The sequence below is a fragment of the Apus apus genome, chromosome 19 (assembly GCF_020740795.1).
Source record: "Apus apus isolate bApuApu2 chromosome 19, bApuApu2.pri.cur, whole genome shotgun sequence".
NCBI lineage: Eukaryota > Metazoa > Chordata > Aves > Apodiformes > Apodidae > Apus > Apus apus.
The window spans coordinates 9,536,341-9,549,742 of NC_067300.1; the positions used below are offsets into that span (position 1 = coordinate 9,536,341).

Here is a 13,402-nt window from a genome sequence, read left to right on the forward strand (position 1 = left end):
TGCTGCTGGCTGTGTGAGCAGAGCCTGCCCCTGCCATTTCTAGATGGAACAAACCCATGGAACTTACTGCAGGCAACCCCACAGATCAGGCAAGGGGACTGGGGTGATGAACTAATGAGCTTGCAAAGTTACTCTCTGATCATGTACAAAAAAAGAGCTAAAAAGACCAGCACTAAAGCTCCAGGCACCAACACCCTGAGCTTGGCACAGAAAAGGGGAATCAGGGAAAGATGGGACTCCATTTCCTTTAAGATCATTTACTTCATGAACACTTCAGTGTCCACAAGCGACCACCTTCCATTTCATGTAATGGTTACCTGTACAGTGGTCATAGATTTTATACTTTTTGACTCAAGGAGTTTAAAGTGCTCTAAGGGATGGGAACAGGCCCAACAGAACACCCAAGTCCTGATTTCCAGATTCTCTGGGTGGCTTTGGCTCCAGTCACGCTGTGTGGGTACAACAGCTGCAGAACACACACACACACACACCCAGTATATGAAGTGTTCAGTCTCCCAGAGTAAACTGCGTCCAGATTTGCAGCTCCATGGACAGTCAGACTGTCCACGTCAGGGGCTGCTGTTGCTCAGAACTTGTTCAGAGCTGCTGAGCCCTGTGACAAATCCATCCATCGCTTGGCTTTCAACGCGCGGAGGCAATTTAGCACCACAGGCCTCACCAAAAATTAGCATTTTGTGTACTTCACATTGAAAATGAACAGGAAGCGTGAGTCAGTGCAAAGCTCCACAAGCCTTCCCCCCGCTGGCAGTGCTATTTTCCAGAAGATAAAAGCAGAAATTGTACCTTCCAGGTCCAGAGCCATTTTTTTCTTATTAGACAACCCCATATTAGCAGCTCAGCCCCACGTCTCTCCGCTCCTTCTGGCCTGCTGCACACGTGGGCTTTGTGCAGCAGGGTGAAGCTCAGGGAAGGCAGAGCCCTGCTGAGAAGTCTTCTCACATCTTCTTTGATGCCATCAGCAGCACACCAAGCACACAAGGGGCAGTGTCCCCAAGGGCTGAGCTTTGGGAGGCAGCTGCAAGCATGTGGGACAAAGCAGAGGCTGGAGATGGCAGGGCAGGGCTGGGGAGGAGGTGAGTAGCACAGGAGAAGGCAGGTCCCAAGGGCCACCCACAGCAACCCCTCTCCTGTAGCCAGAACACCCTGCAGACACCGCTGCAACTCAAAAAACACCCACCCACTTCCGACAGCAAACAGGCTGCAGCCTCTTCCAAGAAGCATCCTAGAAGGAGCCAAGGTCTCCAGCCCTACTGGGAAAATCCTGACCCTGCAATCTCCAAGGCTATTTATGGATGATAACATTAAACATCTTCCTTGTAGGAGATCTATGCTGAGGATTAGGTTTCCCAGAGCACCCAGCCCTGCCCCAGCAAGGACATAACCCTTCTTCTCCTCATCCCAGAGCAGGTTTGTGAGGTGTCCTGGGGGGGACATGGAAGTTCATTTAAAAGCAAAGATCACGAAACCAAGCAACAGGGACTCATGCTGCTGGAAGTGAGAAGTGACCCCTCACTGCAGAGCCCACAAGGCTCTCTGCTGTTGCAGGGACTCAGAAGTGATGGTGATGACTGCAAATTAGCCAGGACAGTCAAATCTAAACCTGAGTGTGAACAGTTGCAGGAGGATCTTCCAGCACTGAGAAACCTGATGATAAAATGTCAGACAAAACTTAGCATCAAATGCCAACTAATCCAAAAGGGAAGAGAAGAAAACCACTGTCCTATGTAGGCATTAGAAAGTCTGCAAATTAGCACTCAGAAAAGAGCCAAGGTCACAGCAGATAATGCCACAAAGCCGACAGGGCTGTCAGTGGTGGTCAAACCCCAAAATGTTCCAAGGGGCTGTTACATTCCAGCTGAACCCACTGCAGAGCCACGGGCAGCTCTGGTTCCCCTCCTCAGAGAGGATATGGCACAGAGAAGGGCAACAGCAGGAACCATAGGGACAGAAAGCATTTTCTTCAGGAGAGACTAAATAGATCAGGAGGAGCCTTCAGGCTGGAGAGAGACATGATGAAAGGCAGGTGAAATCAGAGCGGGTGAGCAGGGAGCTGAGCACTTCACAGGAGCCGTGGGGACCTGAGGAAACCAGAGGAGAAGCAGCCTCAGAAGAGAAGCAGCATGTCTTCACACACAGCAGCTGCACCGGAGAAGTCACATCCTCTTGTGGAGGCAGAAAGCACCAGTGGGTTCCAGAGGGACCATGAGAGGCACCAGACACGTCTTCCAGGCACAGCCTCTGGGTACAACCTCAGCTCGGGATCCCAATCTGACCACTGCAGCAGTGCAGCCCCAGGAAGGGTTGCTTTGTCCCCTCTGTCCCTGTCACCAGCCACTGGACACCAGGCTCTGACACCAGGGCTCAGACCTAGGATGGCTCTTTGCCTGTTTTTATTCAGAAGAAGGATGAATGAGATGTTCCACACTCCAGCATGGTTTGGCACGGATGCAAGAGAAACGCTAACAAGCTCCAAAACAAATTGCATGCAGCACTTGGGAACCAGGCGTGGAGGTCAGGAAGAGGTCACTGATGGAGGATTGGGAGGATTCAGATAGATGCTGTAAATATTTTTGCAGAGCAGAAAGAGCCTTAAGCACAGGCAATGCCCTGCTTTGCTGCTCTCCAGAGAAGGGTGACGCGCAGCTGCGCCAAAACCCAGCGGCAGGTTCTGAGGAGGACATTCAGCACGAGGGGGGTGCTTCACTAAACAGAATAGTAGGGGGGTTCCCCAAGCCCCTTCCCACTGCCCCAGGTGTGCTGGTGGGTGCTCTCCTGCTGTGGTTTTCACAGCAACACCTGCTGACAGCCCTGTTGAACCCTGAACTTCAGACTCCTGCCAGAGCTACATGCTTCCCTTTCCTAATCAGCAAGGAAAACAAGAGTAGAATTCCTTTTTATCTCTGCTGCATAAACACTCTGGAAATACAGGGTGTTTGACCCTGGAGTTTTATGGCTCCCTACTGCAATTTCTCCTAGAACAGCACAACCAGCCAGAGCAACAGTTGCTGCAACCCATAAAGCTGACTTTTGGGAAGATGATAAATGTCAAAGCGAGTCATCTTGCCTGGAGAAACTGGTTATTAATGAGCTCCAGGTCTGGTTCAGTGCAAGCTCTGCCAAAGAGGCATCTTCCCATTCATTTCCAGAAAATGGAAAACTTCAAAGACAACAACAGGCTCTCAGCTGCAGGGACCATCCTTGTGCTAAACTGAGAGAGTCCATCTGACACCTCGGAAGTGTAGCAGGAGAAGCCATGGAAGAGGCAATCCAACTCTGGATGAGTCCTCCCATTGAGCAAGAACCCAGTTTACTCACTGCTTTTTTCTTTTTCTCTCTTTTTGTATCCCTCATGGATTCAGATCAACTTTTCCCAGCCCTCTCATAGAGACCCAGCTTTCAAAGTCACCGATCACCCCAGGTTCAGTGAGGATACCAGGCAAGCATCTGGCTGTGGAGTCCAACACAGGCTTCCACCAGAGCAGCAGAAGGTGCCTGTGGGTATTTCCTACCTTGCTGCCCTTGCCTTCTAGGGCCAGAAAGTACAATCTCTTCTGGAGACTGAGGTCAGAGCCCACCACAGCTCAGTCCCTACCAAGCCAAGCCCTCTCCAGCTTCCACTGCCTCAGCACATCCAGAGCTGCTGTGCCAGGGGTGCCCACAGCTTTCTGGTTGTTGCTCTCCAGCCCCAACTTTGGCTGCTCAGGCACTTGCACAGCCCCAGCTGGACCCATCTTCCCTCCCCATCCTGCTCCCAAATCCATGGTGAGGGGCCCAAACCCACCCACTCAGCACAGCACATCTCCTGTTTACTCCACGTATAAACAGCAGCACTGAAGCTACACAGAGCAGTGCAGGCAGACAAGACCTGCTGAAACAGACATTAAAACCAGACATGAGAAAAGCCACATACTTCTGATGCAAAGCCCTGATCTTCCTAAGCAGCTGCTCCAGCTGTCACCATGCTCACCACCTTCATCCACAGCTCTCTCCGCAAATTAGCCATAGTAGCTGGAGGCAGCAGGTGGAAAAACCAAGTCTCCTCTCGCACGTCCCTGCTTCTCCCGCAGGTCCCCTCACTTGTGCAGGATATTTTTGCATGAGCCCTTCCATATGGCAGCTCATCCATCACTGCTTCTCCCCAGAGTGCCCTTACATGGGCAAGGCAGAGGAAGCAGAGCTGCTGCCCGGAGGAAATCCTACATTCCCCTAAATGACCAACTAGCTCCTTCTACAAACATTTACCCAGATTTCCCATGAGGTAGGAAAGTAAAATTTAGGCTATTTGTACCCTCTGGGTGCGAGAAATGTGTATTTGCTCTCCAAACATACTTTCAAATGCTTTTACAGTTAACCTCTTGCTTTCTGACTGGAAGGGACTTTCAGGACCACTGTCTGCCAGAAAGCACACACCTCCACACTTGGGCAACTGAGATGATGGAATTTCTCTTCAGCAGATTTTAAGCCATTTCTCGATTTGTTAACCAAAGGGATAATTGAGGCTTCAATTTACTGCAATGGGGCCAGTCCAGCTGAAGTCACTGGAACATTCAGCAGAAGGTTCAGGGACTGTGTTGACCATCTTTGCTGCTCCGTTTTACTCCAACTCTCAGACCCTTCACACATACACCTCTGGTGCCAGGTCTGCTTCTCTGCCACCACACCTACAGCTACAAGGAGAAGCCTGGAAGCACAGAGCGAGGACAAGCCTTGTGAAGGACTCCCAAGCCCTGGTCTCCCCTGAGGACCGTGAACCCATCAGACATAGGCTGGGTGCTGCCTCCAGTTCTTTCCACTGAACAGAGGTAAAACCACAGGAGGGCAGGGAGGAATTCCTGTGCCAGGCAGACAGCAGGTTGTTAAACGGGGAGGATTGTCCACTGACAGGGGATGCACACCCCCAGCCCAAGCTGCAGACAAAGAAACCAAACCGCAGAGTAGCCAGTGGGCCCCTGGGATCATCTAATGGGGGAGATGGTCCTTATTGCTCTGCCTGCTCCTGTCTTTCTCCTTAGCCATTATACAACAATCCTTTTCTGCTTCTTCAGCTGAACAGCACTGAACAAGTACATTAGAGATCCAGGCTGCTCTGAGCCAGGGAAACAGGCAACTATGGGCAGAGCTGCCAAGTCCTGAGGGTGAGGGTTCCAACCAGCCTGTTCAGTATCTCTGGAAGGGCAGCACAGGGGCTGGACGCAGAGGCAGGCAAGACAAGCCAGGGAAAGCAATGGCATTTCAACCTCTGCAGAGCCAGGGGGGGTTAGAAACACATTGAGCTGTATAATAATAATTAGAAAACAAAGCTCTTCATTGCAGATGGAAAGAGACCGAGGGGAAGACCTTTGGACAAGGATTTTGTTGTTGTGGTTAGAGGAGGATAAATGACCCCGAGCAGTACTGCAGTGGAAGTACCAAGGAGCAGTAACTGTTGTCTGTGCTGGGCAACCCCTCGTTTGCCCCCTAACACCGGAGCCCAAACCCTCTGCGAGCTGCCACCTGCAGCCTGATCTCTGATCCCCCTCAAAACAGACGCATTTGATAACTTCCTCAAGGACATAATTTCTGCAAACACTCTGAGTACAGCTGCAAAATGAGGAAATTTGGTTTGGTGAAGGCCCCATGGCTTCTCAGGGGTTAGGTGGTTCCAGTTCCCAAGGCACCTCTGGGCCTCGGCCACATCAGACACTGTGTCTTCGACAGAGGACAGAGGGGGAAATGATGAGGGACTTAATCCCAAGAACCAATATTCAAGGATTTTACCAATTACCCAGTCAGTGACAATGCACTGGAAGTTAAAGAGGTGACTGTACAGACTGTTCCTTCTTTTTCCATCTAAGCTTTAGGAATAAATGATGGTCTCACTAACTCATAGCAAGTAGATGACAACATAAAAAACCTCAGCTGACCAGCTCAGGGCACAAACCCTGCCAAGTACCTTATCTGCCAAGAGTTAATGGATACACACACTTAATTTGCTCATTTAAGCTGACATTGGATGAGTGCAACAGTCGGAAGAGCCATGCTAGTAAATACAATCAGAACAATGATCATATGAAGGAATTACCAGGAAAGCTGGGATACTTCAGCAACAAGCACTGAGAGACTAGTGCAAGGAGCAGAGACACATCTGCTGCTGCCTGGGCACAAGAGGACCATGGCATTGGGTCCCCGTGGTCCTCTCTGAGCAGCTCTTCACTTCTACACCCCTCCTTCATACTGGACATTACAACTTTGGCATAAAAACAGCCCAAAACCAGCATGTGGGCTGTGATGCACCTCGGAAATTCAGCTTTTCTGCCTGTGTGCATGTTAGCCCTCTGGCTTTGAGGTGCCTCCAGGGCTCAACCAAACCAGCTCCCCCAAAGCTCTGCCTGACCCACGCACCATGAAGCACAATTTCGGCCCGTTCCTGGCACGACAGAGGGACAGCACCGGCCCTTTGCCCATGAAGGACACGACCGGGAATAGCTCGGGGATTTCCAAGCATCCCCCGTTCCCGGCTGCCCTGTTCCCAAGGCGACGTTGCCCCGCGGGGCGCTCGCAGGGGTCCCCAGCCAGGCCTGGAAGTGTCGCGGAAACTTTCTCCGAGGCTCAGGGCTTGGGAAGCGCGGTGGGAACGGGGGGCGAGGGTCCTGCCCGGCTCCCCCCGCGGGGGTCCCAGGCCCCCTCCGGGAGGGAAGGGGCTGCCCTCGGCTCTGCACGGGGGGCTCCGCAGCCCCCCCAGCCCCGGAGCTCCCCGTGACGGCGGCACAAGCAGCTCCTTCACACCCCGCACCGCGACCCCCAGGCCCGACCCGACCCCCGTCCCCGCGCCCCGTCCCGCCGGCAGGTACCTGTGGGCGCTGCCATCGTCGTCGACGAAGGAGCGGTTGGTGTAGCCCTCGGTGCGGGCAGCCGCCCCGCCGTCCTCCGGCCCCGCCGCCTTGTAAATCCCCTGCAGCCTCCGCTCCTCGCCCGAGAACGGCATCAGCGAAGCGGCGCCGGTGCCCGGAGGGGCGAGGCGGAGCCGAGCATGGGAGCCCCGCGCATGGGAGCCCCGCGCTGCCGCCAGCGCAGCCGCCGCCACCGTCCCGCCGGCACATCACGGCACGGCCCGGGCCGGCCGGGCGCTCCACATCCCGGGGGCGAGGCGGCCACGGCGGGACCAACAGGTGCCGGGAAGTTGCGGGGGGAGGAAGAGGAGGGAGGAGCCGGAGGGCGGGGGGGGGAGGGGGTCCCGCCCCACGCGCACCGGCCGAGCGGGGAGCCCGGCGGCCTCGCCCCCCATCCCCGCGCCCCCCATCCCCGCGCCCCCCGGAGCGGGGCTCCCGCCCCCCGCACAGCGCCCCCCGCTCCCCGCACAGCGCCCCCTGCCGCTCCCTGGGCCCCCCGGGGGGCTCGGCTTCCTTCCCTTCTTTTGTTGGGGTTTTATGGTTTTGGTTTGGGGTTTTTTGTTGTTGTTGGTTGGTTGGATTTTTTTCATTATTTCCGTTTTTGTTTTCTCACCCCTACTCGCTCCGAGCGCCGCTGCGCCCGCGGGCCGTGCCGAGCGGCAGCCGGGCCAAGGGGCAGGGACCATCCCGGGGGGACCCTGTGCAATAACAGGGACCCCGCTACGGGCGTGTCCCCGCCCCGGGAACAGCAGCGGGCGCAGCCTGTCACCCAGCTGCCTTCCTCAAGGAAAGGGTGAACGGCACCGAGTCCGAGGTGGCTCCCCCGAGGTTCAGCCCCGCGCCACGAGGTGCCAGCTGTAATGAGGGGGCCAAGCCCAAAGGGCCCCAAAGCTGTGTTCCCCGCTGGGGGGGGGGGGGGGGGGCAGGGCAAACCCCTCCCCGCAGGATCCCACTGTGCACCCACGGCCCACACTGGCCACGGGGAGCCTGAGGTGGCCCCAGGGTGGGGGCTGCCCTGCGGCCACGGGCATCAGAGCCCCAGGACACTCCCTGTGTGACCTTCCCCCTCATCCCCCCGACCACCACAGCCCACTTCGGTCACACCCCAGGGCAGGATGACACCATCTCGCTGCTTCCAGAGCTGGGGTTTCTCTCTGGCAGCTCCAGGCAGCCCCCAACACCCCGTGCCCCCCGCTCCCCGGCCCCCCCGGGAGGCACCGGCACACGCCGCCTTTGGCTGCCGCAGCCTCCAGCTCCGCAGGAACCTGCCCACTCAGACACGCTGGTGTTTTACACTTCTCCCCAGGATGGGAGATTTTGGCTCTCCCGAAGCATCTCTTCCTCCTCCCTCTCCATATGGACTCTCCTACACCAGGAATTATTTGAGAGAAAAGCAATTAATACTCCCCTCGTGATGCTTCCCCGACCCATCGTGCTTTTAAGTAGGGAAGTTATTCTCCATTCACTAATTGCTGCACATGATGGGGTGCAAAATGCTACCGTGCAGCTCTGCGAGGAGAGGGGTGGGTGGCACAGCAGCAGATCGACAAGCCAGGTGATAACACAGGCATGGAGGAGGAATTATTTAAAACCATTACGGTGGGAGTGGGGATGGTGACAAAAAAAAACACAACAAATGAAAAATGGAAGGGAAGGAACCAGGAGAAGAGAAGATCCCCACCCAGACCCTGTAGCTCCAGCAGCCCAGTCCCACCTGCCCTCCACCCCACAGGCAGCAGGGGGATGTTGGCTGCTCGGCACAGGGACCAGCTGTCCTGGGGATGGTATTTGGTGGGATCCTACCTGAGAAAGATGAGCCCCTGCCTGGCACCACTCCCAGCTCCAGCACGGATCAGCCACGCTGGACTCACAGCCTTTGCTTCCTCTCCTGCTGAATGGGAACAAGAGGATCCTCTGTACGAACCACTGTACAACCTGTCATTAACAGAATAAAGAGCAAAATACTCTCCCTCCTTCCCCAGTGCTGTTGACTCCAGAAAGTTGTCCTGCTCAAGCTCCCCAGTAACCCCTTACCAGGACAACCCCACTGGTGGGAGCCTTGGCCATGGCTGGGACTGCAGCCCCTTCCCCATTCCCAGTGCACACCCAGGTCCATCCAGCTGGAGCACAGCTGGATCCTTCCAGCACTGTGGGACTTCAAGTGGATGAGCTGGGGCCTCACACGAGCCCCAAGACCTGCCCTCAGCTCCTGTTGCCTTTCACAACCTCGGGCAAGCGTTGTATTTTGGGGTAAACCACACACTCCCCCATCAACCCCGGGGCAAGGAGCTCCCCAGAAGAAATGTTCCAGCTCGTTGCCCAGCATCACCACAGCTGCAGAGCATCCGTGGAGTCAGCACAGCAACTCCTGACCTGCTCCCAGCCACAAACACTGCGAAAGCATGGACTGAATTTGATCAACGTGGAGCTCAACTCAAGACTCAAACACTTCGGATGTTGTGGGTGTCAAATGAATCTTGTGTGAAATTTGGAGCTGCCAGGCACAAACAGCCTGTGACTAACTCTAGGGAATGACAGGGCTGGGCAAAGCAACCTGCAGAGCCCCCTGGGGGAAATTAACACTGAGGGGAAAACTTCTGGTGCTCTGCAAAACAGGCAACTTTACTGTCAAGTTGACATCCTGGCAGAGAGACCACTGCTTGGGAACCACCTCAGCCCAAGGGCTGGAGCCTTTGGCCCCACAGCTTGACATTTTCCCCAAGCTCCTGCTCTTTCCATTCAGCTCAGTGTTGGTGGGGCTGGGTGCAGCACCCGCAGCACACACAGAGGGTTTAAGCTGTCTCTGTCAAGGAATATTGTGGTAGGTAGTTGTCAAAGCTGTCATTAAACCCTAAAAGTAACAATCAAACATACCCATACAAAATGATAGAGCTCTGTAACTCCCAGGCTGATGTATGCAAAGGAAAAATGAACACTAGGAACTTGGCTATAAAAACATGTTTCTAAGCTAGTCAGCTGAGCCACTAAACGGGAAGAAAAGTCATCCTCACTTGTGCTCCCAGAGCAACTTGTCTATTTGTCTTGTGTATCAGCACTCTGGCTTGTTGGCTTGTTTTTAAGTTTTCCACTTATGTTTAACACCCAAAGGAATGTTAAATATCAAAACCCAAATGAAACACACTCAGTGTAACTCTTAGAAAGCCTCCTGTTCCATCACCTCCCAAGGCTCATGGAGAACTTAAGGTGAAGCATTGCCTGCAAGAGCTGAATCATATCTTCAAGCAAAAACATTGCTATTAGGTGACTAAGACCTAAACCAATTATCTCCCTTTATTTATTGCAACTGATGCTGTTATTAAAAACCAGACAAGTCCCTTCCCCAGCCCCTTGTGCTGTCGGGTCTGTGTGTGCTGGTGAAACACTGCAAAAGGCAGGTTGTAAAGACAGGGGACCCTCCAGGCAGGGTCTGGAGCATAGGGAAGGTGCTTTGTGCTCCCAGGAACATCACACTGGGGACCAGCAGGGCTGCTGGAGGATGCCCTGGAACAGGGGCCACCTCTGACCCTTTAAATAAGACAAGCAGCTGCACAAGGGTACAGGGAATGCCTTGTGGAAAAAGGCTGTTATGCGAGGAAAACCACCTGCCTACAGATGACAAACAGGATCTGGCACATCCCTGGAGCAGGAGCAGCTGAGTGGGGATTTGGAAGCCTGTGGGAATGAACCCAACTTTTGTGAAGAGCCTGGGAGCAGAGGAAGCATGATGGGGATGGAAAGGGGTGTCTACCCTGCAGGGAAGGACAGTGCACAGCCCAGAGTGACTGCACAGGCACCTGGGACAGGCAGACCTCGGTATTTTTTATATTTGAGCAACTTAATATTGGAAAAAACAATTTTCACTGGTTTTCCCCAATAACCCCCCACCCCCCCCCGCCTGCTCTCGCCTGCGCCCCCAGAGCGCTGCGTCACCCGGAGCCTTCGCATTTCCATGGAGTGCTGAGCAGAACTGAAACAAACCAGGCTCTGCTCCCCCCTTCCAAATGTTCCCAGCATCGGGAGGGAAGCCAGGAGACTCTAAGAGCTGTTTTAAGAAGCTGCGGGTTTGGCTGCTCCCCTGCAGCACATTGCACCAGCGCTGCCCACCCGGGCTCATCCTGCCCCCACCACCCTCTGGGCATCCCGGCTTTTATCTTTGGATATGGCAGGAGTTCAGGGCCCTGTCCTCTCCAGAAAATCAAATGCAAACCTCTTTCAGTCTAAACACGCTCTGTTCATGAGGTGGGTCAAGTTGTTACAGCATTCCTGGTACATCCCAGCTCCCATTAGGAGGTTTACTTGGACGCAAACTGTAAGGAAAACATGAAACCCTCTGACATAAAGTGAATCCCAGCCTTGTGACTCAGGAAAACCTGCTTTCTTGGTTGTTTCCCTAGTTTGCACCCACAAGACGTCTCAGGGTGTAAGGGAGGCTGTAGGAGCAAAGCTCCTTTCCCCAGACTGACCTTGCTTCAGCTGCTCTGGGGATCCTGCATTCCCTCTTCTGGAACACCTGGATCCTCACGGGGGGAAGTTTTTCCTGAACGTGTTGGGCTTGACCCATCTGAAAAATAAGACAAGGTCATCCATGAGCTGCTGTGGGCTATGTCTGCCTGAAGCTGGGTTCCTAACAGCGATGGAGGGGTCACCCCCAGGCAAACTCCCTGCAGCCGAGGGGGCTTGGGGCACTCCAGATCAGTTCCTTCACCCTCCAGCAGATATCTCATGGCTATTCCTCCTCAGCTTTCCCCAGCAGGACTCAGCCAGGCTCTTCAGATAAAGCAACCCCACATCCAAGCGCTGCTGAGCTTGGAGAGCGTTTATCTGACACACATGAGAGCTGAGACTGTTTCAAGTTCCTGCTGCCACCACCGAGCTGTGCTGAAGAAATGACTTCAGAAGGGCTGGAGCACCACGCTGGGCCTAATTGACACGGGGATGATACACATGTGGGTTCTATTATTATTCTAAAAAGGCACGATTGGGAAAGCCAATATTTTTAATGGAAATGGTTTCAAATGCTAGTATTTATTTGCTTATTAAATGATTTAGTTGGAGACAGAGCATCTTCAAAGGAGGAATTTCCCCCCCCCCAGAATGGATATCTGGGGCTATAGTGCTGTATTATTGTACATGAACAATATTTCCTTATTAGCTTTTTATTTCAGAGAAGACATTTAACTGACACTTCCCTTGCTGACAGCTTGCCAAGCTTCAAAGCACAACTTGAGCAAAGATTACAGCGACTGGGAGGCTGCTCCAGATGAAGCTGTAGCCCAGCTGACCCACAAGCTCCATGAAAGTAGTTTTTCCAATTTTTGGAGAACCTAAAGCTGAGGTCCACATTGGGACACACATGCTGTGTGCATTTGGGTTTATCTTTCAGGGGAAGCACGATGCACTTCTAAGCTGTGACCACATTTTGGGGACTTGGTTTCTTCTGTAATTCCCTACAGGAAAGCAGATTTCCTGACACGTGTGGGAAAGATCTCCCCATGCTGCCACAGGCCCCACTGCTGGGAGAGCTGAGGGGATTAATCCTTGGTCACCTTTCTCCATCTGCCTGGGACATTTGGCCGACACAGGGTCCCCACTGAAGGCTTCAGGGAGGATTGCCATGGTCAGAACCCTCCCAAAACACGGAGCTAAGGCAAACTCCAGCCAGACTGCATCCCCCCTGCACCCTTTCACCCAAGGGTGCAGTGACAGAAATGCACCATTACCTGCTAAAAAAAACCCCCACCTTTCCGAAATAAAACCCATCCCAGCCTCCCCACTCTGACACAGAAGCAGGGGGGTCCCACGCGTGTGCTGATGCTCCTGCCACGAGGTGCCCACCACACGGCATCGCTGCTGCCACCCCCTCCCCGGGGGCTGCTCGGGGACCCGCAAGCCCCTTTCCCCCTTCGGCGCTCCACAGGCCTCCACAGCTTGCAGACCCGCTGCCAAACCCAACCCTCCCCCCCTGCTGACACCTCCATCCTGTTTGTGGTGTCTTTGGCTCTCCCCGCTCCGGCACTTCCAGCCCCCCGCGGCTCCCGGCCCGCCCGGCTCCAGCGCAAACAGCAGCAACGCGCGGAGGCTCCGGCACAGCCGGGACCACCGCCCAGGAGAGCAGCCCGGCCGGGCGGGTCAGCCCAGCTCCTCACCAGGACCTGCAACCACCAGCTGCCAAGAGCAGAAAGCCCAATAGGCCCTGAAAACCACAGAATGATGTCGTGGGTGCAGAGAGCAAAGCACCGTCCAACACAGCTCTTCAGGGCTCCCATCCTGCTTCAGTACAGAGAGGCTGGAGGGGTAAGAGATGGGGGGGACACTCCAAAGCACCCCTGCCCTCCTGACCACGGGATGTGTGGCTGAGCACCATCAGCTCCCCCTGCTCAGCCCCTTCCTCGTGTCTTGCTCCCTAGAGCCCACTGAAAACACACCGGGTACTAAACCAACCCCAACTGGCAGAGCTGTCAAATACAACCTGGCAGCCTGCACAGCATCCCCAGGGTCCCAGGGGAGCCCTT

General features: G+C 54.5%; 1 protein-coding gene across 3 annotated transcripts in view; it reads right to left on the reverse strand.

Annotated features, from left to right (window-relative positions):
- Window positions 1-11,448, reverse strand: part of KCNT1 (potassium sodium-activated channel subfamily T member 1) — a 73,210-nt gene extending 61,762 nt beyond the window's left edge. For 2 of the 3 annotated variants that reach the window (XM_051636685.1, XM_051636681.1), the window contains exon 1: window positions 3,932-4,091. The gene's annotated coding sequence lies outside the window, so the exon portion shown is untranslated. Of the gene's footprint in view, window positions 1-3,931; window positions 4,092-8,693; window positions 8,826-11,353 lie in introns of those variants that run through there. The other variant, XM_051636686.1, reaches the window with a different exon arrangement.
- Between the last annotated feature and the right edge of the window lie 1,954 nt (window positions 11,449-13,402).